Source organism: Pholcus phalangioides, unplaced genomic scaffold, assembly GCF_987345545.1.
Source record: "Pholcus phalangioides strain wild (caught in Gottingen) unplaced genomic scaffold, Ppha-v1.0 ptg000003l_1, whole genome shotgun sequence".
Lineage (NCBI taxonomy): Eukaryota > Metazoa > Arthropoda > Arachnida > Araneae > Pholcidae > Pholcus > Pholcus phalangioides.
This window is the reverse complement of record NW_028301596.1, coordinates 56,604,698-56,629,479: the sequence shown is the minus strand read 5'-3', so window position 1 is coordinate 56,629,479 and position 24,782 is coordinate 56,604,698. Positions and strand designations below refer to the sequence as shown.

At 35.6% G+C, this 24,782-nt stretch overlaps 1 long non-coding RNA gene across 4 annotated transcripts in view; it reads right to left on the bottom strand.

Annotated features, from left to right (window-relative positions):
• Positions 1 to 2,692: 2,692 nt before the first annotated feature.
• The window catches only part of LOC149088928 (uncharacterized), a 130,134-nt gene continuing 108,044 nt past the window's right edge, over positions 2,693 to 24,782 (bottom strand). For all 4 annotated transcript variants that reach the window (XR_016195129.1, XR_016195131.1, XR_016195134.1 and 1 more), the window contains 2 exons: positions 7,813 to 7,890; positions 2,693 to 5,239 (listed from right to left, as the gene is read on the bottom strand). This is a non-coding gene — a long non-coding RNA (uncharacterized LOC149088928). The remainder of the gene's footprint in view (positions 5,240 to 7,812; positions 7,891 to 24,782) is intronic.

The following is a 24,782-nucleotide window of genomic DNA, read 5'->3' as shown; positions in this document are numbered from 1 at the left end:
ATCACATTTACCATATTACGCATAACCTTAGGTTATTATGCAAAACATTTGGTAAGGCGACCATTTTTTTAGGTAAGCTCGATAAATTCCCCTAAATTTATCACTTTTATCGGCGTTTTGTGTATAATACTCAAACGTCATTGGTAAATTTAACAAATACTAAAAAAAAATTATTTACACATCATATTTATCGGCGATTATGATAAATGTGTGTTTCGAAATACCCAAGCATGTTAGTAAACATAATGAATCGTACTAAATTCATTACGCATTCTTCCGGTAATTATGGATTATAATCGGACCTCGACACATCGAACTATCGTTTAACAAATTCTTTGATTTAATGAATTTTTTGAATTTTTCCGGTTTCTGTGCGTATACAATAAGACACCCCCATATAACTCCTATTTGACGAATTCTACAATCAGACCTCGGTACAACGAACTCCTATTTAACAAAGATTCCGACTGTATCCTGATCAGCGTTCGCTAATACCCATCTAGATGCATGATTCCCTCATCAGAATTGAATTTTACTCTTATAAATTTCGCCGTGGAATGAAAATATTCCTTGAAATTTTAGGTAACTTTCCTATTATAGTTCTCACTGATTATATTTAGTGATTTATAATCAATATTATTTCTCACTGATAAAAAAATAACCTTTTTTTTTTTTTTAAAAAAAATACTCAAAACTTGGGAGAGTATTAAAATTAGTCTCTAAATTTATATTTTCGGATGGCACTTATCCCGATATAATGAATTCCCAATTAACGAATCCAAAACAATAGAAATACCAAAAATATAATGATAAATAAAACACTTAAATTTCAAGTATTTATCAAATTTACCAGGTATGTTTGGGTTTTATGTATAATTGCTACAGGGAAAGTGGTAATTATTTAGTATTCTTCAAATTTATCAAAGCAACTTGGGTATTATGCATAAACGGTGGCAAAGATAAATTTATGGAACTGGCGTACCAAGACGATTAGAAATTATGTATATAACAACCGGTTATATTATGCATAATAACTAATTCATCCCATCTACTATAACATTTATCTGTCTATATCAAGAGGAAAACTTATTCGAATTCATCAACATTCTTTCCTATACACACTTTCATATACACTGAAGAGCCAAAAAAACTGGCCCACCTGCCTAATATCGTGTAGGGCCCCCGCGAGTCCGCAGAAGTGCCGCAAAACGACGTGGCATGGACTCGACTAATGACTAAAGTAGTGCTGGAGGTAATTGACACCATGAATCCTGCAGGGCTGTCCATAAATCCGTAGGAGTAAGAGGGGGTGGAGATCTCTTCTGAACAGCACGTTGCAAGGCATCCCAGATATGTTCAATAATGTTCATGTCTGGGGATTTAGGTGGCCAGCGGAAGTGTCTAAAGTCAGAAGAGTGTTCCTGGAGCCACTTTGTAGCAATTCTGGACGTGTGGGGTGTCGCATTGTCCTGCTGAAATTGTCCAAGTCCGTCGGAATGCACAATGGACATGAATGGGTGCAGGTGATCAGACAGGATGCTTACGTACCTGTCGCCTGTCAGAGTCGTATCTAGACGTATCAGGAGTCCCATATCACGCCAACTGGACACGCTCCATACCATCACAGAGCCTCCACCAGCTTGAACAGTCCCTGTTGACATGTAGGGTCCATGGATTCATGAGGTTGTCTCCATCCCCGTACACGTCCATCAGAAGCAATTGGAACCGAGACTCGTAAGACCAGGCAACGTGTTTCCAGTCCTCAATAGTACAATGTCGGTGTTGTCGGGACCAGGCGAGGCGTAAAGCTTTGTGTCGTGCAGTTATCAATGGTACACGAGTCCCATATCGATGCTGTTTCGTTGAATGATTCGCACGCTGATACTTGTTGATGGCCCAGCATTGAAATCTGCAGCAATTTGCGGAAGGGTTGCACGTCTGTCACGTTTAATGATTCTCGTCAGTCCCGTTCTTGCATGATCTTTTTCCGGCCGCAGCGATGTCGTAGATTTAATTTTTTACCGGATTCCCGATATTCACGGTACACTCGTGAAATGGTCGTATGTGAAAATCCAAATTTCATCGCTACCTCGGAGATGCTATGTCCCATCTCTCGTGCGCCGACTATAACACCACGTTCAAACTCACTTAAATCTCGATAACCTATCATTGTAGCAGCAGTAACCGATCTAACAACTATGCCAGACACTTGTTGTGTTATTTAGGCGTTGCCGACCGCAGCGCCGTCCTCTGATTGGTTCCATATCTCTTTATTTGCATACGCATGCCTGTACCAGTTTTTTTTTGGTTCTTCAGTTTATATAATTTTACTAGCTTTCTAGTAAAATTATTTGTCGAAATGTTTAATATTATTTCCCTAATTCTCTTCCCCTTTTCTTTGTTCCACTCATATTATTTATTATTTTTTCGAATATTTCGATATTTTTCAACTTCATGCAAGTTGAAAAATTTCCATTTAAATTCATATATGCAATGTTAATAAGTTAAAGCTAACAAATATTTTGAAGAAACTAACAGTTTTGATTATATTAAGCTTCAACTTATAAATATTGAAGCCTTACATTTATGAATTTTAATGGAAATTTTTTTCAATTTGTACGAAGTTGAAAAATATGTGTTTCTACGATGATTATATCAGTACCGAGAACGAGCAAACTTTTAAAATTCCGAGTGTTTATTCAAATCGATGATTACAAATAGTCGAACGTTTCTTCGTGAAAAGTGTCAGGAATCCCGTCCAGGCTGCTAATGATGTCTTCTTAACCGGTGTGGTGTCCTGAAACAGCTACATTGCAGTCTTGGATCTGCAAGGATCAAAAATAGAATCGGCAGTATCACGCAGAAAATGTATTTTGAAACTTAGCAGACGCGGAATAGAGAAAATAAAATTATTAGGAGGTTTTATTAAGAGTTAAATATCGAAGCTTTTATCATCTTGAATGATTTTAATGAGTGACTAACCTTGAAGAATTTGAAAGACTTCAGTGTCTTTAGTATTATTTATTATTATTAGCATCTTTAGTATTATTTATTATTATTAGCATCTTTAGTATTATTTATTATTATTAGCATCTTTAGTATTATTTATTATTATTAGCATCTTTAGTATTATTTATTATTATTAGCATCTTTAGTATTATTTATTGTTATTATCGTCTTAGGTATTTTAGTATTTTTAAAGTTGGTAAACTTTATACAAACGAGAGATTTTATCCTAAAAGTTTGATTTAAAAATTCAATTTACGTGTGTGTGTTGAAAACATTAGCAGCATATTAATATTTGTAGTGTGATTAGGGCATTAATGATAGTTTTGAAACCGTTTAAATCGTAATTTGAAATAGTTACTTTATATTACTGTTTTTGCGATAATAAATCATTACTTTTATTTATCTCCGCTGCATCTTATGATGCACAGATTTTTGCTTTTTCTGCACTTCGGCGTCCATACAGATGCTGTCAACGCATTTCAAAGGCAAAGTTTTCAGCAACGCTCACCTACTTGTTTGCCAGTGTAATGGCACCGCAAGTCATCTACGTGTGAGAGGAATGTATAATATAGCTGACACGCAAAAATACAGCCTCTTCATACCCTTTTGGCAAAGCTTTCTGCAACGCTCACTTACTCGCTTTACCGACGGAGTAAATGCCGTGCCTCATATGGATCTTAAACTCAGCTATTACCGTCCTAAATTTAGATTTATTTTCGTTTTTGCGGTCCTTCCGAATTACGATTCTTTTATTTTAAAAATTAATATTGATGCTATTAACTGCTGTACCTGAAATTAAATTGTTCTATGTTTAATTGGTCATTATTCGACAGCAAGATTTTGTAGTGATTTTTGTTAGGTAAGCCCCGAGCCACAAACTATTTGTCGTATTAAATACCTTTCACGTTTAAACTTTGGATGCATTATTTGCACGAAAAAAGTTATTGCTTATTGTTAAAAAATAGGGTCGAGAACGTTTCTTGGGGTCGAGCTACACGGTTTCTATTCAGAATGAATTTTTTTATATCGAATGCTTTTGTGCTGAATGTGAGTGAATTAGAAGATTTTTAGATTCGGATTACAAGCTTTTCCGTCATTGTTTCCTGAAATTGTTTAATTGAAAATAGCTTGTTTAAATTTTGATTAACATGTCGTAAAATATGTAGGTTATATAATAAAAAATCTGGAATTAGAAATATGAGGATGAATAAAAGTAACTTTTTTGTTCTAGAAGCAAAAAAATTATGTAATTTGTTTAATTAATTATTATTTGTTTCCTGAAAATTAATTAATATTAATTATATAGTTCGTTTAAGAGGCATGCCTTACATTTTCTGCTCTTTAGGCTCCACACAGATTCTAGTGACGTATTTCAAAGGCAAAGGTTTCAGCAACGCTCACCTACTTGTTTGCCAATGAAATGACGCTTCCAGAAATCTGCGTGAGAGGCTGTATACAAGGCCAAGACCTATATAGAACCTCACCGTACCCTTTTGGTGAAGTTTTCTGCAACGCTCACTTACTCATTCACCAACAGGGTAGACGCCGTGCTTTAGGCCCTGGGACCTACTTCCACTACTACCGTCTTAGCTACTAACCGCTAGCTTTACAAAAAATCAAGTATAATTGTATTTGAAAATTAATATTTTTCCATTCATCTTTTTGTATTAGTTTTTTTTATATAGATCTTAATTCATTTATTTCAAATTAGAATTTATTAATGTTATTACTAATAAATCCTAAATTGTTCTACATGTAATTGATTTTCATATAGTAAGGGCTTTTTTTTTCATGAATTTCTATGCTTAGCATAAAGATATTATCAGTTAATTATGTGACATAATTTTATTTCTGTTTCGTATTAATGTTTCTTTACTCAAACCAACACGTAGCCGTAACTCCGATCTTCCCCCCCTCCCCCTTCCCGTACCATTTCATCGCTTCCCAAAGGGCGATATTGCTCACTTTAGGAAACACTGGTTTACGCGTATCAAATATTTTGAGTATCTTACACTAAATTATCTATATAGCGATAATAGCTACATGGATTGAGCTCACCCCCTTTCTTAAAAGATCCCAGCAAGATGGAGTTTCTTCTTCGATGTCCTCACTCAGCAAGATGGAGTCCCTTCTTCGATGTCCTCCCTCAGCAAGATGGAGTCCCTTCTTCGATGTCCTCCCTCAGCAAGGATGTTGTACTTCGAGACGATTATCTTCTTCAAGACAGCATCTATTGTAATACGATTATCTTAAAATTATTAATTATCTTAATTCTTCTTATTAATTATCTATTAAATGCATTTTGATGATTCAATGTGATATAGGACCCCGTCACACATCCCCAATATTTTCAGAGCCAAAAAATAATAAAGATTAACATTTGTTTTTATGTACATGTATCGTATCTCTCCGTATTAGCCAGTATGTCGGGAAACAGCGAGGGAAAACTAGAATTCCAGGAATACCCGTATTTTCCTTCATTTCGGGAAATTCGAGTCAGAGATTCTGGAAAAATTCTTAAACAATTTTACTATAAAAATTCATTGAGCTGGAAAAACTTTTGAAATTCTTTTTGAAAAACTTTTGAAATTCTTTTTGAAAAACTTTTGAAATTCTTTTTGAAAAACTTTTGAACTTTTGAAATTCAAAAACTTGCTGAACCGAATGCTTACTACGAACCTCGTTTTTCCCAGCATGCCGGGAACAGACCAGACCCGAATATTCAGAAACCAGGTGTCCCTCGAGTTTTATGGCATGCAGACTAATGCTAGGAAATACGGTAACACAACTTGGCTCTCTAAATTTATCAATTACACAAGTTGTAGTAGTAAAAATTATGATCACTTAAATTTTTCCAAAGATATTTGATTCACGAATCCGTATTTCATTGTTCTGCTCTATAATGTGTCCTTATATTCAAATAAAGCACAAAAACATCCCTAAACTTTTTGATTTTCTCATTGGTTTAACCAATAAAATATTTGACTGATCATTAATTTACAGTAGAACCTCGTTATAACGGAATAATAGGGGCTAAAAGTCGTTCGTTGTAATGAAAATCTTGTTCATAACAAATAATTCTTATAAGGGGGTGTAGTGCTACATTATTGAAAGTGCAGAATTTAGCTGTAAAAAGGGTTTATTATATATAAAATGAAAAACAGCCTTCAATATAGGTTGAATTTAAAAAGATGCGTACGTATATATTGCATTAATCTTAATTTTTCTGGCTGGCGAGAGCGGTATGAGTCACGCAGCGCATACAAGGTTTACTCAAAACAAAACAGCGATCGATGTTTAATCGCTCACTTGGAAACTCCTTTTAGACGGGTTTTAATACTTTTTCAAATACTTAAAATGAGTTTTGAACTCGTCAGATAAAAATTTTGAAATTTTTTACAACTGTTTTAGCTGACAGTTATTAGTGAAGTCCGTTATAGTGAGGTTCTATTGTATATTGAATTGATAGCAGCCGTCTGACAAATAAAATATACCTTCTTTTTCAGAACCAGAAATCCTAATAAATGCTCTCGGAGCAAATGTATGAGAAATTACAATTAAAAGAATGAAAATTTTGTTGATTTTTAGCCGTAATTACGGTGCTCACTAAAGCACCAAAGGTATTCGAACTATTTCTTAATTGAAGTATGACAACACCTCTGTTAGCGGGAACATTTTCTGAGAAGCTTTATCAATTGAAGTATTACTGAGCCAAATAATATAAGCTAAACCATTATTGAGGAGAGTCTATTGCTGTTCATTCGAAACAATATTGCTCAGAGCAAAGACTTCCAACTCTATTGCGTAACCCCTGATGATTAAGAAGCTGTTTCACGGAACCCTTTATGGTAACAAGTCTGTCCTACAGAACCAAAACAAGTTATTTTGAAGATTCTCTGATATACGGGGCTTCCCTCCTAGGATGTTCCGACAACAGCATGGGTCATTTGATCATCGATCTTTTTTTTTTCTCACCACGGTCATTTTCTGTACTCGATCGGGACCTACAATTTATTGTAGATTCAGAACAGCAGCGTCCGACATTTTCTTTTCTTTGCTTCCGGACATTTATTTAGCCACATCACGCTTATGGTCAAAGAAAACTTTAGCAGCTTCAACGATAAAGGTTTGACTTACTTGGCGTTACAACATACTTTATTTCGATTAATTTAAGACATATTTGTCAAGTTTTACGAGGAATCCCTACATCCGTCTTCTACCGAGAATTTAGCCGTAACTACGGTGCTCACTAAAGCACCAAAGGTATTCGATTCCGATTTCGTGCTGCAAACTATTGATTGAGCATCCCATTTTGACCATCAGCAATCGAGCATTTTATTCAACTTGCATAATTAACATTTTGCTAATTTTATATCTGAGGATATATCCAAGTTGCTTTTGGGTGCTCTTCTGATAACAATAGGCGCAAACCACCGCTTGGTGTTAGACCTCTTTCCTAGTCACTTGATGGTTACCACTGCACTAGATTCGTATCAAATCATGTGCACTAATAAAATAGTTTTTTTTAAACAAACTTCAATTTTTTTCTCTCATCGCCCCTGAATCAAGGTAACTTTTACAGACCCCCCCCCCCCCGTCCTCTCCTGGATCATTCCATATTTCCCTCTTTGGAAATTCCTAGATATTGCCCACTTATAATCCTACTAAAAGTCTTTCTCCCCATACATAAACAACCGCTCTTAAGAGCTCCATAAGAAGGAGCAAAACATAGGAATTTTAACTATAGAGTATATAAAATAAAACATATTAATTGATAACTAAAACGACTGTCTCCTTACTTACCCGAACGAATATCCTTAGACATGACTTGTCGGCCGAACCTCTTCAGCAGGTTCCATGAACCTGCCATTCATCTATCAACTGAAAAAATAAATAAATGTGTTAGGTTTCACACACATCATATTTGAAGACAGTGAAATAGTTACATTTGAGAATTATCAATACCTACATTTAGCGGGATTACCTAATTGATAAAACAAAGGAGGGAGGTCTTGAGAAATTCTCCCTCACCGCACGGACGACAATCCAAAACTGAAGAAAAATTGACTTTTGCGTTTTTGAATATTCTTTTCACAAGAATGCATTCAGTTTAAACAATCACAGTAACAGTCAAACGCAAAATATTGTTTGATATGGACATTTTTTTTTCTATATTTCTCTCTATCCATAAATTAAATACATTTTACCTAATTAATGAATTTCTTCGGTAATATAAATGTTGTGGCTATATAGCCTAATTGGAAATATACGGGACATATAACTCAATTTACTAGATCAAAAATCTTCGACCTGTTGTTTGTGAGCACATAGGTGCTCACTGAAATACCCAAGAACATCCCATACTTATGTTCGTTTCAGTCATCGCAAAATATTCATGTTTGACCACTTAAAATATCCAAGAACTGCTATAATGTTGATTTTTGTGTGAAAGCATATTTGAGAGCAGCTTTATGGGTGCTCATATACGCTAGACGTTAGCGGTGCTCATGACTCCGATAATACAGAAAATGATGACTTATTTATTACCCTGTCATTATGAATTTAAACTAGAGGAGTGATCATTACAGTACATCATTGATCTTCAAAATACGTTTTTCGACGCTTTGTATGCCAAATGTATAGATGTTACTACCAAAGGCTGAAGTGCGGCCAATTTATGACGGGGCCGGCCACTTCGCGAATTGGGCAAGAGTTTTGGCCATAGTCCGAATTGCAGAAATGACTCGGATTTTGGCCGGCCATTTCGCGAAGTGGCCAGAGATCCCTGGCCAAAGCTCTATGTGCTAATTGGGCAAGAGTTTTGGCCGAATTCCGAATTGCGGAGATGATTCGGATAGTTAAAAAAAATTGTTTACAGATAGCAAAAGCACTACGCATAACAAGCATTACACAGAAACAAACTTCGCGGAAGGTTCACTGTATATACACGCACATTCCAACATATACCGATTTGTTAGAATTGTTAGAATTGTTTGTTAGACCACCCCTCCCATGCCATTACTTATAAATCATAAACAAAACTGGTAGTACTGTATATAGTTGCACACCTAAATTGTACTTTCCTGTCCTGTATTCGTATCCGACTCCGATATAATGATTGCCATATAACTGGAAATATCCCAGAAAATTTTCCATAATTTCTATTCTACAAATAATCAAATTTATTATGTTAAATTTATTCTTGATACGAATTAATATGGGATTTACTGAGTCGTAATTAATTTTTTATATTAGAATTAAAACGAAATGAGCAATAACTAACATATATTTTATTGTGGTCTTTTGTTTCTATATTTCATTGAGTATTTTTTGTAATTACGGTACGTGTAGTTTAATACAGTACCGTATTTCTTGGAATAAGCACCACATAAACGTATGCGTCGCTGTATCGGAAAAAAAGAACCATCAAAATATGACATTTTGTTTATGAACTTAAGATAAAAAGCTCGCATCCACCATACATTTCTGATACAAAATTTATTTAATACTCATTTTTAATTTCGGCAATGCTTGCTAAATGCTCAGTAATGATTGCCAAGTGATTGCCCATTTTAAAAATGCTAGTCGGTTAACTGACAGTTGAATATCCCGTAAAATGCAGTAGGCCAATATCTTGGAAATTGTGTTTTTTGAAACGAAAATGAGCATACTACCACCACCAGTCTCTAGAATCACATTTTTCAAAACGTAAGCAACGCGATGCTCGTTCCATGAAATAAGGGGAATAATATAACATTGCAATTAAAATACTGTGTATATGTAAAAGGCACTATGTGTCCATTTTCGTGTATATTGAGATAACGCTATTAATTTATATCCCCCCGTCCTCGCATTCAGAAAACCTAGGGGGTGTTGAAAGAGCCCCTCCTTTCTTTTTTTCCTTCCAGACACTGTGCTAACACCCTCTAAGATAGCCCTCTAAACAAAATACCTTCTCCCCCTCCCTTCTTAGGGGGGATGTTGGCTGAACTGTGTCTTTTTTCCAACACCATCAGTAGGCTAATCTGGAATGAGTACTGTTTGCTTCGCTGGGCGCCTACTCACCCTCCCACCGCTACTTATGACAATACTATTTGGAAAGGTGGCGAATAACACTGTGAATACGAAGGTTAGATAATCATACATTTTTTCACTTCAACAGCAGTCTGTGTGGAGAAAACACGAACAAATAAAAATAAACAATATGCTTTATTAATTACATATTATTTACGATAGAAATGGGACATGGCACTTCCATACGTTTACGAAATTGGAAAATAAATAAAAATTCTCAAAATTTGTCGCCCTGGGCTATAGCCCGCTTAGCCCCCACTGTAAATACACTACTGCATATGCCCCTCAGCTGGGATGCCAACTTGTCCCATGACTCTTCACACAAGAGGGCTGCCTCATACTGTTTCACAAAAGTTTCATGAAGCATTTCAGCACTTGAATACAAAGCGTTTTTGACCAATTTACCCATCATAACCTTTGAAAACTTCTCAACATATTCATGGGTTTGACTGGATAAAAAAAAAACTTTCCTGGCAAGGAAATCGGGAAACTTGCTTTCCGGGAAGCTCATATCACACAATGGATGAAACTACGATGTGGATGATGTAACACCCTGTGGTGGATTGACAGTAGCGATACTGTAGCTGCTGTAGAAAAGAGAAGCTGTGTGCCAACTTGTCCCTTATGCCAACTAGTTCCGGTCTCCCCTAAATTATTTTCCGTTTTTGAAAAAAAAAAAAACTACATTAAAAAACAGCTCGAGTGCATAATAAAATACCATGACATCAATGTAATTGAATAAAAATTAAAACGAAATACATAAAAGATACTGCTTAAATTAGTAATGAAGCAAAAGATTGAGATTTCATTGATTCAATCTTGTTTAACATTAAATTTTAAATTAACATTATTTTTGAAAATTTCAATTTAAAATTTAATTTTAAGTAAGTTTGAATCAAGTGAAATCTCAACCTTTTGCTTCATTACATCATTTGAGCAGTTTCTTTTATATATTTCGAATCAATTTTTATTCACTTACATTGATGTCGTGGTATTTTATGATGCGTGCAAGCTGTTTATGATGAATTTTTTTTGAAAATTTACAAAAAACTAAGTATTGGAGATATACGAAATTTTATACTGGAATAGAATAGAGTATATAATTAGGCACATGCGTAGAAAATTTGGAATAAATCAATGGTTAAATAGTATTTTTAATGATATTTGTATTAGAGCATAGTTTTCACCATATTAAGAGGTATAAGACCCCCCCCCCCAATCTGTTGCCCTCAACGGTCCGAAATGGAAGACCATACTTAAGACAGGAATCCATTGAAATTCCAACTTCCACTTTTTATTTTTTACATTTCAGGTGAATTTAGGAAAAGAATCGTTGTCAAAATAAATTATTTTTTTCCTCTTATGTACAGAATACTTTTATCGCCGAAAGCATCAGTGCTACAGGAAACTTTTAATTACGGATAATATTTGAAATATTCATCATCCTGGAAGCTGTTTCAGTAAAGTAAGATTTCTGAAAAGTTGAGAAATTTTAGTTTTTATTTAGAAAAAGCATTCCTCATGTTCTGCATGTTTGTGTCGCGCATGTATGTATTCAGAAGGTGCTGCCATGCGAAACATAGATAAATCGGTCATTATTTCTTCAGATATCAAACCAGTGCTCTGTAACACGCGAAGTATTCCGAATTTTCTTTCATAAATCATTGCATGAAACATTCTCACGTATAGGCAGTGTTTAGAATAAAACCAAGAGTATATTTTTTGCTGATAAAAAAAGGAGTTTGTCAGACACGGATAGGGTGGATTCATTACACGGAATAACCATTTTTTTTTTTCTAAATCTCGAACGATAATAAAAACAACTCCATGAAGTTAACATTTTCTCGTAGCAAAAAATATGAAATAAAATGTAAAAATAAAGCGATTTCTCCGTGCACGGAACCGAAAGAGTTTCCTCCTCGAAAACAGTAAATGATGAATTATATTAGAGAAATTAATTAAAGTTATCAAGCCGAATCACTTGCTGCGCATGTGAAAAGTTAGGAGATTAACGTTATTCGAAGCGTTAGAAATGACTGAAAATTACCCTAAAAAACATTGCTGCTTCTTATGATTAATTAACTGAATTTCGGAAATTTAATTTTTTTTACAAATAAGGAGGAATGTAATCAAATTTTTCACCGCTGCAATTGAATTTTATGTTTCGGTGTGAATTTATTCAAATGCGAATATATTCATTCACGCACAGAGGGAAAGCAATTGCGCGTATGCATGGGATTACAGTAAGCAAAAACCTTATCCGTAGATGTGTGTGTGTGTGATGTCACTTTCCGCTATTCATGCACAGGTTCCAACAGCTGGCTGATACAAATAAATACAAATATAAATACAACGCCACAACAGGCAAACTACCCAATGAGGTGGCTGAGAAAAAGATGCCCATAAAAATATGGATGTCATATATTTCAAAAATATAGCAACCCAATTAAAAATGCAATTAACAAAAATTGTAAACAATATATATACACATGATGAAATATTATACAATGCCCATAAAGAATACTTATGGTTGTCTTAAAACCTGCGAATGAATTCAGCAAAGAAAATTCACTGCGGGGAATCAAACTAGCATCTCCTAGAGATAGAAGGCCTCCGCACGTTTCGCGTCACACAAGTAGTCCATTCTCACTCAGAATAAACATTCAGAGAAAAAAATTCCTCTGCTCGTGCTAATATCGTCGTTGTGCGGAAAAGAAACGATCGCGCACAGAATTGGCGATTTCTATGCCCCACATCCAATCACCGAGCGGAATTTGTGAGCCAACCCGGAAGATTCTACGCCAAAATAAGAAGAAACGAAATAGGATGCTGTGGTTCAAAACGTGGCAAACTTGCTAGGTAACCTTACCGGACTACTCTCATGACGTGCAGATGAATTTGGTAACCCGTGCGGAGACTTTCTATCTCTAGGAGGTGCTGATCGAACACACTTCCTCTCATCACTTGCCGGTATGCACGGGATCTTTAAAACGCGAAATGTCTGCATTCAATACCGATTCTGGTAATCCTGACATTAAGTACTCTAATAATGAAGCGCTTAGAATTGGCAAGGACCTAAGCGTCTGGATCTGAATTCTTTTTTAACAGGCCCTAAAATGATGTAAATCCTGATTTTGTTCCATTTGAAAGCTTCTTGTCCATTCAGGCTCCTGCTGTACATTTTTTCAGACTCCATTGTTTCCGTTCAATTTCATTAGCTGAGCTCAAATCTTTACAAACTCAAAAATAATTTCGGTTTTAAACATGTAGATACTAAATCAGCATCAAAAGTTCAGACAATAAACCTCACGAAAAGCTGTTACTCTGATAAAAACTGAAAGAAAACACATTTATTTTTATTTAAAGTATGACATTTCCGAGTCCCTCCCAAAATGCAAAACCTTGTGTTTACAGCTATAACCTCTTCACACCTGAGCCAAAACTGACGATTAAAAATGTATTTTTTCCTATTGATTTGTGTTTACTGTGTGTGTGTCAAAACATCCTTTAAATAGAATTTTTTTAATTAATTAATTAATTAGGGCCCATACCTCCACTACGACCATTTGCATTAGGTACCCATTTTTATGTATACTTCAGGTCTTAACTTAAAATAATCATTAAAAACCGTTAAAGGGGCGAACAGGATATAGAGCCTCAAATGCATTTAAACATTTAGAACACACGAGCTATATCTTTAACGAAACAAATACCGTAGTTTTGATACATACAGTAATCGATAGTCTGTCAAGTGAAGCAAGTAATCGACGTTCTGTAGATTAATGCAAAATTGATTCCCGTATGCGAACAATCTCAAGACCACTCACACACAGCTAAGTATACAGACCTGATATATATTAGATCAAGATTTGGAGATAGATAAATATCTAGATAGTGCTCGCAGCTATATTTACCCGTCAAGAGTTATTCCACTGATCCTCCTAGCATCTATCGAGTCTTTCACCCACTGCTAATACTTGCCAAGCACGTCTCTTAGTGAAGGTAGGGAAATACTGTTTGGATTTGTAAGTTATTTGTCACGCCAACTAGATTAAGCCCCTCTAAAAACAAGAATGGACTTAGACATGTCACTTCGCATGACATCGGGTGATTCAGTCGCTTATATATATATGTTACGGTAAAAGCCCGAATCCTGGTAAAATGTAGGTTTTACCAAGGCGAGTTGGTAAGAGAACGAAATACACTTGTGAACGTTTTCGTTCCGGAGTTTTACCAAGTCAAAGTACGTTTTAAATGCATCAATTTACTGTCATGAACTTGTTAGTTCCTTCCGGTTAGTAATTAATAAGCAATGATAAAATATTTAATAATTGTAATTATTTAATAAACAAATTAATAAATTAACCATCATGAATTCATTAGTTTGGGACGCTGATTAATCATCAGGATATTATAAATTCATGGTGGTTAATTAATTTATCATTAAAATATAATAAATTATAATTTAAAAATTCATTAATCAACTACGCACTAATTATATTTACCAAAATATAATTATTAATTAATGAACGTCATTTATGAACTTGTATATTTATGATGGTCAATGGATTCATTAAAAATGGGCTTTCGGTGTTAGGATTGAATTGATTAATTAATTTACTTTGAACAGTTTGAACGTTAAATCAATTAATTAAAATATAATTACTCACCTAGTTAGAAACTCATAAGTTCATGGTGGTTAGTTAATTCATAAGTTAATTATTAATTAAATCTAAATAATCAATAATTATTAACAATTAATAAGGTCAGAAACTAATAAGTTAATGATGGTTCAATGATTCATGAAAAACGGGCTCCAAGACTTGGTAAATTCCGAAATGAAAGCGTTTACAAGTATTTCGAGCTTTTACCAACTCTCCCTGGTAAAATGTAGTTCTCACCAGTGAAACCTAGGTTTTACCAGTCCTCGGATTTTCACCGTAATATATACGACATATATATAGCGGTCTTCAAAATTAGGAAAATTTAGCCAATATAGCTAGGGAAAAACGGAGCTCCGTTCTTATGTGAAAAATATTGATGTTATAGTGCCATCAATCTTGGAATCAAAACCTGTCAATAAACTAAAACACACACACACATAAATCGGTCAAAACCATTTTTCTGTTCATATTTCAATGGCAAGTAGGCGGACAAAAGCAACAAATAGGTAAACAGAACAAAATGTGAATTTAAAAAAAAAAGACTGAAGTTTTTTACAAAAATAACATGAAAAACGACTTCCTAAGAAATTACAGGAAAAAAAAACCAGAATCACACACAAAAAAACGCGTTCAAAATAGTGGCTAAAAAAAAAGTCTTTCAAGTGTCGTTTCGTATTTATTTCCCTTCGAGTTTTTCTAAAACTCTCTTCAATTTATTTATTTTTATGTACTATTTTATTTTCGCCAAAGTAGGTATTGATTGTCTTTCGCACATGGAAATGGAAGAAAGTCCTAGAAGAACAAAATGTAAACTAAGAAACAAAAAGAAAAAGCACATCCAACGCTTCTTAAAAGCGGTTTCGAATTTATATGCACTCGTATACAATATCCGATTGCCGACAGGCAAATTACGTGCACAAAATCTACTTTTATCCCTGTTTAAAATGAAACTTTTCTTGTGCGTTCTTTCTTTATATTTGACGAAGAAAACACCTCGAGAGTTATTTATTCTTTGATGTCTGTCGATCAATACTCGTATCTGTCCTGATAAAATTAGGAAATAAAAATCAACTTTTCTCCTGATCCTTTAAAAATATTTGCCTCAAAAGGACTTTAGTATCACCTTCGGAGAAAAGCATCTCCCTTTATTTAGTATTGCCGTAAACGACATTCCAGTCTAGGATTTTTAATCCTATCTTCCTGAATACAATGTTTCAAGTATTTTCCGAAAATGGGAATTTTTATACTTTTTCAAATAAAATATTGTTGCGGATAATTTTCCACAAGACTTCGAGATGGCGAAACAAGAAGCGGTTCGACGGACAAACACAGATTTATTTACAGTTACTTGTATTTACAAGCTAATAAAAGAGCTAACAACTTTCTCGTAAAGTTTAAACACAACTGACTGTTCATCGAAAGTGTCTGTATTCGAGTCTCTTTGAGCCTGTCTAAGCCTGCCATCTTGTGAGCGCCGCACTATTTATAACCCCGAAGAAATCGAGAAAAAGAACATTCCACAAAATTCTATTTTACAGTTTCCTAGTTGGCGGCGCCACCGTACGGAGGAGTTGAACCAATGTCTGGAGGGGCGGGACTTTCTGGAATGTTTTACAAGTACAAAGTACAAATACCACGCCACAACAGGCAAATTGCCCAACGAGGTGGCTGACTTAAGAACATCATGGATCCCCGAGCCATTTTTTGGAGGCCCTACCTACTACTGCTACACCACATATGCACCCCCCCCCCCGCGGAACCCCCAACGAATCGGTACATGCGGGAATGTGCGTGTACGTGTAGTGAAACCTGACGTGAAGTTTTTTTGTTTCTCTGTAATGCTTGTTATGTGTAGTGCTGCCATCTGCCACCAGTTTTTCTAACTATGAGTGAAGTGTTATGATTGAATGATTTATCGTTGTAGGACTGTTGCTCTCTGTGGCGAGACTTTTTAACGGGGAGATCGGCTCGCATTTGCGCCTTGAAGTTGGGAACCACAGAAAACCAACTTCAGCCAACCACCACTGTGGGGTTCGAACCCGGATCCTCGCATCGTGAGTCCGTCACTATAACCACTCGACCACCACAGCGGCAACCAATCTTCAACCTTCTCACCAATAGCATCTTCTTCCGATGAACCGAAACCGGCATCAACCGATTTCGATATTTCTGAGAGCAATCGATCAAATCGCGCCATCTATCGCCTACAGATCGTAACAATATGATCTTTAAAATATTTTTTTTGCTGTTTCATATCAGGAGAAAGTAAGAAATATGCTGAAAAAACCAAGCTTTTTTCGAATATTATTTTGATTTTTAAAAGTTTAAGAAGTATCCGAGACTACCTTTCTTGTTACTTTTTATATTAAATGGTACAAAAGCGAACTTCAATAATATTTTTTTTGATAGAAAGTGCCTCAAAATGATGAAAACAATAATAAATTTTGGACTACCTACATGATTTTCGATGGAAAAGTCATTTTCATGTCAAATTGTAAGCAAAATTCATGTAAGATTGAAAATGCAAAACATTCTATGAATGAAATGATTTTTTTCCCAGTAAATTTAGCCAGTGATGATGCAGGTTCAGTACCAAAGGATTGTATGATATGCTCAAAAGTTACACCCAAATCTCTTGACGTGCTCGTGAACTTTTTGAAATTTCATTCCGCAAATGTGTATAAAACACTGTAATTAGACAAACCTATGTGATAGACCTTAGATTTTTGTAACAAACTTTAACAATATATGGCAAAATATCATATTAAAATTTTGTAATGATACAGTTGTTAGATGTTTAGAAATAAGTTTCAAACTCAAGTAAAATGCAAAAAAATAGCATTCTTCATAAAACGCGTTTGTAGTTTTTATTTCAATAATTACTTGTATGCAAGAATGTTTCCCCGGAACATTTTCGAATAACTTCCAACCCCATCTCATCTGTTAAAATTGCAAAAATCTGTTCCATGGAGATGGGCTGGAAGAGATCCCGGTAACGGGATAAATCCAACGGCAGAATCATGGCGTTCGATCATTGTATGTAGAAACGCAACACTAAAGTGGACGTAACTTCGGTTCTAAACGTCATATTAAAACACACACACACACACACACACACACACACACGCACACACACACACACACACACACACACACCTGTTTTAGAATGACAAGAAATGAGATTTTTGATATTTTTTTCCGATATAAGGTTAAAACGTAGTGATGTTTAAGCGTATAGTCGGACATTTCATAACATTTTCATCGTCTGTATTGTCTGTATTGAGGATAACTCTATCTTAATACGTCTTCTCCAGGTACTGTGCCATACTGTACCCATACACCATGAAATGGAAACAAATAAGCAATAAATTTGTAAAAAATAGTTTTCTAAAAATTTGTGTATGACGTATCGACAAACAGTAGAAAAATCAACACCGAGCTGTTGGCCTTTTTTTTTAGAAAAACTAAATTTTAGGAGCTTTTCGTATATCGCCGGTTTATTTGTGCAGTTAAAAAGTTGAAAGCACCTAAAACAAATTTTCGTAATTATTAGATCTTTATTTTATGAATAGCTTAAATATTAACGATGTAGAACAAATAAGAAACATTAACATTTCAGACATTAACTTATCTTTAATAACGTTAGATAGGCTCTAGAACATTTCACTCAAGTGAATCAAATAATTTGTGTCGTGAAATGAAATCTCAGGCATGTCTAGGAGCAAGGATTCGACAAAATTTCACGTGTTCGTCAATTCGCTATTCAATACGTTGCTACGGAATTTTGGACCATGGAATTATTAATGAAATAAATTGAAGGATCAGGATCCGATGGAGTACTTTTGGCAAAAAGAATGCAATTCTGAAGAGCCACATTCAATTATGCGTGAAACGAAACACATTTAAGCAGTGTGTGTGTGTGCTTCTAGCGCTGACTTATGGGAATGAAACATACACACTCACCAACAAGATGATACAAAGGCTACAGACAACACAAGGGAGCATGGACAGATGTATGTTAGGCATCGCATGAGAGACAGAAAACGAATCACTTGTGTGGATAAGAAGCCACACAAAGACGTATGTGGTATCATGGAATACATTGAACGTTTAAAATCGAAATGGACTGGACATATTGCAAGAAGACAGGACAATAGTTGGACCACAAGTATTCCGGGTTGGTACCCCTGTGGTGTTAAACGTCCATGGATTGGCGAGATCCAAAATGTGGCTGGAGTCAACAGGATAGCAAAAGCATCAGAGTGAAATGGATAAATTTAGAGGAGACTTTCATTCAGCAGTGAATTGAAAATGGCTGATGATCTTTCGAATTCGCACGAAGAACGAAGCTGGTGAGTACTCAGAATTGCCATGGAAATTGTAAAATGCACTTTCTTGTGATTCAACGTTCAATCAGCTTATTCCGCAATTTCAAGAAGCAATGTACCATATCCACAGTGTCTTAAGTAAAAATTTTGCCCTGCCCTGATTCTGTCTCACTCCAAAGTCCTAGGTTTTCAGTGGGATATCACGAAGGACATTTTCACCTTCACAGCAAAAGATATCGTGGACTTCATAACGTCAAACAGACAAATGAAGCGAAGTATCCTGCAAGCTTCGTCAAGAATATTTGACCCATTAGGATTTCTAAGTTCGTTTGTCATCTGAATATAAATATTCTCCCTGGTTATAACTAAATTTTTGAAAGTGATAAAAACAAAATAAATAAAACCGGCTGATATGGGGTTTACACTCACTGCAGTTAATCTCTATTCTAAAACCATCAGCATAGAGGATTTGAGACGACATGGCTGTTTTCTGTGTTGATGAAAATATTAGGAATAAGACACAAATATAATGAAAACAAAACAAAAAACGCCACGGTAAATTAGGAGTAAGAACTAGGCTTTGAATTGGCGAAGAAAATTATGTAACAATCTCCATTTTATCCCAATTCTAATGAAATACCTCAGAATGAATGTTTTCAGCACGGACCTTCCGTATTCCGTTGATCTTGTCCAAGCCCGTACGATTCATTTTTGCAAAGTAAGCTAAATACATGTCCATATTTCGCAAATATCAACACACATCAACCAATTTCGAACGAGTAAAATACTTCAATCCTGCACCATTTGAGCCATCAAGAAACTTGTCATTTAATTTTTAATAGAAATACATATCGATAAAAGAAAAATGAATTTTTCATTACAGTTAAATTAACGAAAAATTAAAACCGAATTTTTCACTTCAAAATGCCAAATGATAGAGAAAAAATTAATAATGTCAACACTGAGTAAAATAATAAAGAATGGCAGAAAATAATTTTGTTTTGAGCTAGCCAATAACTGTCGAGATGGGAGAACATCTGGTGACTCTCGGCAGGGATAGGGTTAAATAAAAGATAAATAAAAATTCAATTCATTAAAAGGTCGTTTCCGAAATTCGAGCCGCTAATAAAAATAACTTTCTGAAGTTAATAATTTTTTCGTAGAACATCATTAAAAAAATAAATAGCGAAAGAAACAATCGAATTTTTCCGTTTCGTGCACAAAACACAGAAAGTGGGGGGAAAAAGTTTCTCCCCCCCCCCCTAAAAACAGGAAAAATGATAGATGATATCACAGAAATTAATTAACGTTTTTTCCAGTTGAATCGCTTAACGTGGAAAAAGGAAAAGAATAACATTATTTTTGAAGCGTTGAGAGAATACTTTAAAATATCCTCAAAACACATGCCGCACTTTTTTGTGATTAATTAACCGACTTTTTGGAAAATTTGTATAAATTTCTTTTTTTTTTACAAATAAAAGCGAAAGTTAATCGAATTTTCAACGGTACGTTTGAATTTCACGCTCCGCTGTGATTTATTTATTCATACGCAAAAGTTTACTCGTACGAAAAAAAGCAATGGCAAGTGCGTGCGATAACTACACGTGTTGTTGTGTGACTGGTTTCTCTCTCTCTCTCGAAAAAACATGAAAAAAAAAAAAAAATTATGAAAACTCCCTTGTTGAAGGTTGTTTTCCGTATTCCTTTTTAAATATAAATTTGATAAAAGAAATATTTTTCGCTCCAGATTAAGTTTCTTTTTTTATGAAAAAGAGAAAGTGGAAATGAAACTATCGTTTAATTTCCAGTCGGTATACAATATGTGCAGAACCGATTTGTGGTATGAATTCAGTGGTATTGTCGAGTGAATTTTTAGCTTGTCTCGACCGGATAATATTGTATTTGTTATATTATTATTTTTTATAACATTTTTATAGTGTATACTACGTGTATGCCTCTAGGGGAGGTTCGCAAGACATTTATGAATAATATTTTTATATTTTACAGCTGCAATTCACTCATTGTGTGCATTATAGTTTTTACTAACTACGTTAGTTAGTGATTTTTGATATATAACTTATTATCTTTTTCTGTTCCTATCAAAAGTCAGAAAAATTCTTATTCAATTCTAATAGACGCAAGAAAGATAAAAATGTAATAAAAAATTCAACGAAAAGAAAATTTATCAACTGGAAAATGTGCTTACAAGATTCGCCGTCTCTGACTCTCTTTTATTGTCCACCTTCTCACTCATTCACTCTCACTGATTTGATCATTCTCTCACTTGCTCATTGAATTTCACACTCATTTGCTCGCTCACTTGCTGACCGAATCCGTCACCTACTTTTACACGCTCAATAGCACTCTCTCACACTTTCTCATTTACTCGGTCATTCACTCTATTTTTCGATGATGGCAACGTGTTCGTAATTGAATTTTCCTGTCGTTGAATTGTTGACGTTGAATTTTCCGGACATACAGAAAAAGAGGAAACACATTGTAAAGCAGTAATGGTTCTGAATCTTTCGGGACCCTCATCTCCCAGACCCTAACGATCACTTACCCGTGGCTCTCTTGCAAAAGCGATTATTCACTTGCGATTATTTACACGTGTTTCTCTTGCAAAAGTCATCATTTACCGGCATTCCTATCGCCTTAGGGGTAAAAATTTTCACTACCCTCTCGTGGTAGTGATAGCAGTGCGAATGGTCTGGGAAAAATTCTAATTTCCACAAATTACAAAACAGACGCAGCTCCTCAACACGTTTGACGAAGCCTTTGCTTTGCAATACGTTCTCGGAAAGAAAATATTGAAGAGGAACGTAAGATGTCTCAAGACTGTTATTTATAGTGAAGTGAAATCATGTTTGAAATATATTCTATGGTATACTTTATTCTTTTACTTTATACTGTATTCATTTTGCTGCGAAGAGAAAAAAAAATGACGTCGATTTTTTCCAATTCTTATTGTTGTTTTAAGAAGAAAGCTTTAAAAAAATTTGCTTGCAAGGTCAGCCGGTTCTTCTGGAAACGATGAAATGACGATGGAACTTTTTCGAATGTCAAAAGCATGTATATGCAGGGAAAACAAAACATTTTTCATATTTTCCACTTATATTTTTACTCTTTTGTTTCTTTGTGTCTTATTCGGGGAGAGAAGACATGAAAAAAAAGAAAATCTGTTTCTTTATATTTCAGGAACGACAAGCCATTTCCTTTTCAAAATGCCCACAATCGTCTTATGTGTCACGATGCATCAGAACTGATCGTTATTGAAACAAATCAATCAATTTGCCAATTTTGTTCTGGGAAAATGGAAGTCTCGTGAAAAGAAAACCAAGTTCAAATGGAAAAAAATGAAAAGAACAAATTTTCTTTGAATGAAATAAGAGGACATTACAGTCAACTATAGTACTGCGGTACAGGCCTCCATGTACTGCAACTGGGCTGATAGGCTGGAATTTTTAGTCCTTGGGCTTTCTTGGATTTCTTGATAACTTCAGAGCAACGATGAGAGAACGAAAGACGTTTGTTAAAGATGTGACTATTAAACATGTACTTGTGTCAGGAGGATAAATTATGTTGCCTTAGGAATTGATGAACGAGTACGAATTCTATTTGCTTTCCCGCACCGGTAATTTTTGTGCAAAAGAGGAATGCGTATAAATATTTCTTGAAAGAGAAAAGGTCCTTTTGCGCTGGGACTTCTGCTGCCATCCATCAAATAAAAGAAAAACTATGTAAATATGATTATTAAAATAAACTGAAGAGCCAAAAAAACTGGTGCAGGCATGCGTATGAAAGTAAAGAGATATGGAACCAATCAGAGTACGGCGCTGCAGTCGGCAACGCCTATATAACACAACAAGTGTCTGGCATAGTTGTTAGATCGGTTACTGCTGCTACAATGGCAGGCTATCGAGATTTAAGTGAGTTTGAACGTGGTGTTATAATCGGCGCACGAGAGATGGGACATAGCATCTCCGAGGTAGCGATGAAATTTGGATTTTCACGTACGTACCATTTCACGAGTGTACCGTGAATATCGGGAATCTGGTAAAAAATTAAATCTACGACATCGCTACAGCCGGAGAAAGATCATGCAATAACGGGACCAACGACGACTGACGAGAATCATTAAACGTGACAGACGTGCAACCCTTCCGCAAATTGCTCCAGATTTCAATGCTGTGCCATCAACAAGTGTCAGCGTGCGAACCATTCAACGAAACATCATCGATATGGGCTTTCGGAGCCGAAGGCCCACTCTTGATGACTGCACGACACAAAGCTTTACGCCTCGCCTGGGCCCGACAACACCGACATTGGACTGTTGAGGACTGGAAACACGTTGCCTGGTCTGACGAGTTTCGGTTCCAATTGCTTCGAGCTGATGGACGTGTACGGGTATGGAGACAACCTCATGAATCCATGGACCTACAAGTCAACAGGGGACTGTTCAAGCTGGTGGCGGCTGTGTGATGGTTTGGGGCGTGTGCAGTTGGTGTGATATGGGACCCCTGATACGTCTAGATACGACTCTGACAGGCGACAGGTACGTAAGCATCCTGTCTGATCACCTGCACCCATTCATGTCCATTGTGCATTCCGACGAACTTGGACAATTTCAGCAGGACAATGCGACACCCCACACGTCCAGAATTGCTACAAAGTGGCTCCAGGAACACTCTTCTGACTTTCGACACTTCCGCTGGCCACCTAAATCCCCAGACATGAACAATATTGAACATATCTGGGATGCCTTGCAACGTGCTGTTCAGAAGAGATCTCCACCCCCTCTTACTTCTACGGATTTATGGACAGGCCTGCAGGATTCATGGTGTCAATTGCTTCCAGCACTACTTGAGACATTAGTCGAGTCCATGCCACGTCGTGTTGCGGCACTTCTGCGTGCTCGCGGGGGCCTACACGATATTAGGCAGGTGGGCCAGTTTTTTTGGCTCTTCAGTGTATATGAAAGTGTGTATAGGAAAGAATGTTGATGAATTCGAATAAGTTTTCCTCTTGATATAGACAGATAAATGTTATAGTAGATGGGATGAATTAGTTATTATGCATAATATAACCGGTTGTTATATACATAATTTCTAATCGGTCCTACATAGGGCGACCATACGTCCCGTATTTCCCGGGACAGTCCCGGTATTTCCTGTTTTTTTGGCCGTCCCAATTTTCTGGCAGAAGTGTCCCGGTTTTTCCCATATTTTACACGAAGCCTACTTGAATTTTTATTCTTTATTGAAGTCAAAGATTGACATTATTTTTCAACTCATAAATTATTTTATGATAATTACAACTATATATGGGGATATTAATATCCCACATTTGCCTTGGTGAACGTTTTTCTTCCTGGAATTCATTTTAATCCGCTTCAATTCGCAGTAATGGTTCATTTCCCACCATTTTGATTTTTCTGTAATTTCAACAATATTTGGCAACTTTGTTTGATTTTGGCGTCATGTTTGGCGATAATTGGCGATGTCCCGTATTTTCCCGTATTTGGAATCCCAATGTCCCATATTTCTCTCGAGGAAATATGGTCAGTTTAGTCCTACACGATATTAGGCAGGTATACCAGTTTTTTCCGCTCTTCAGTGTAAAATGATGTTTTAAATTGATGTGCAGTATAAAAGTGAACAACACCAGTAGTGTACCAGTCGGTGTAATAGTTACAGTGCTGGGTTTG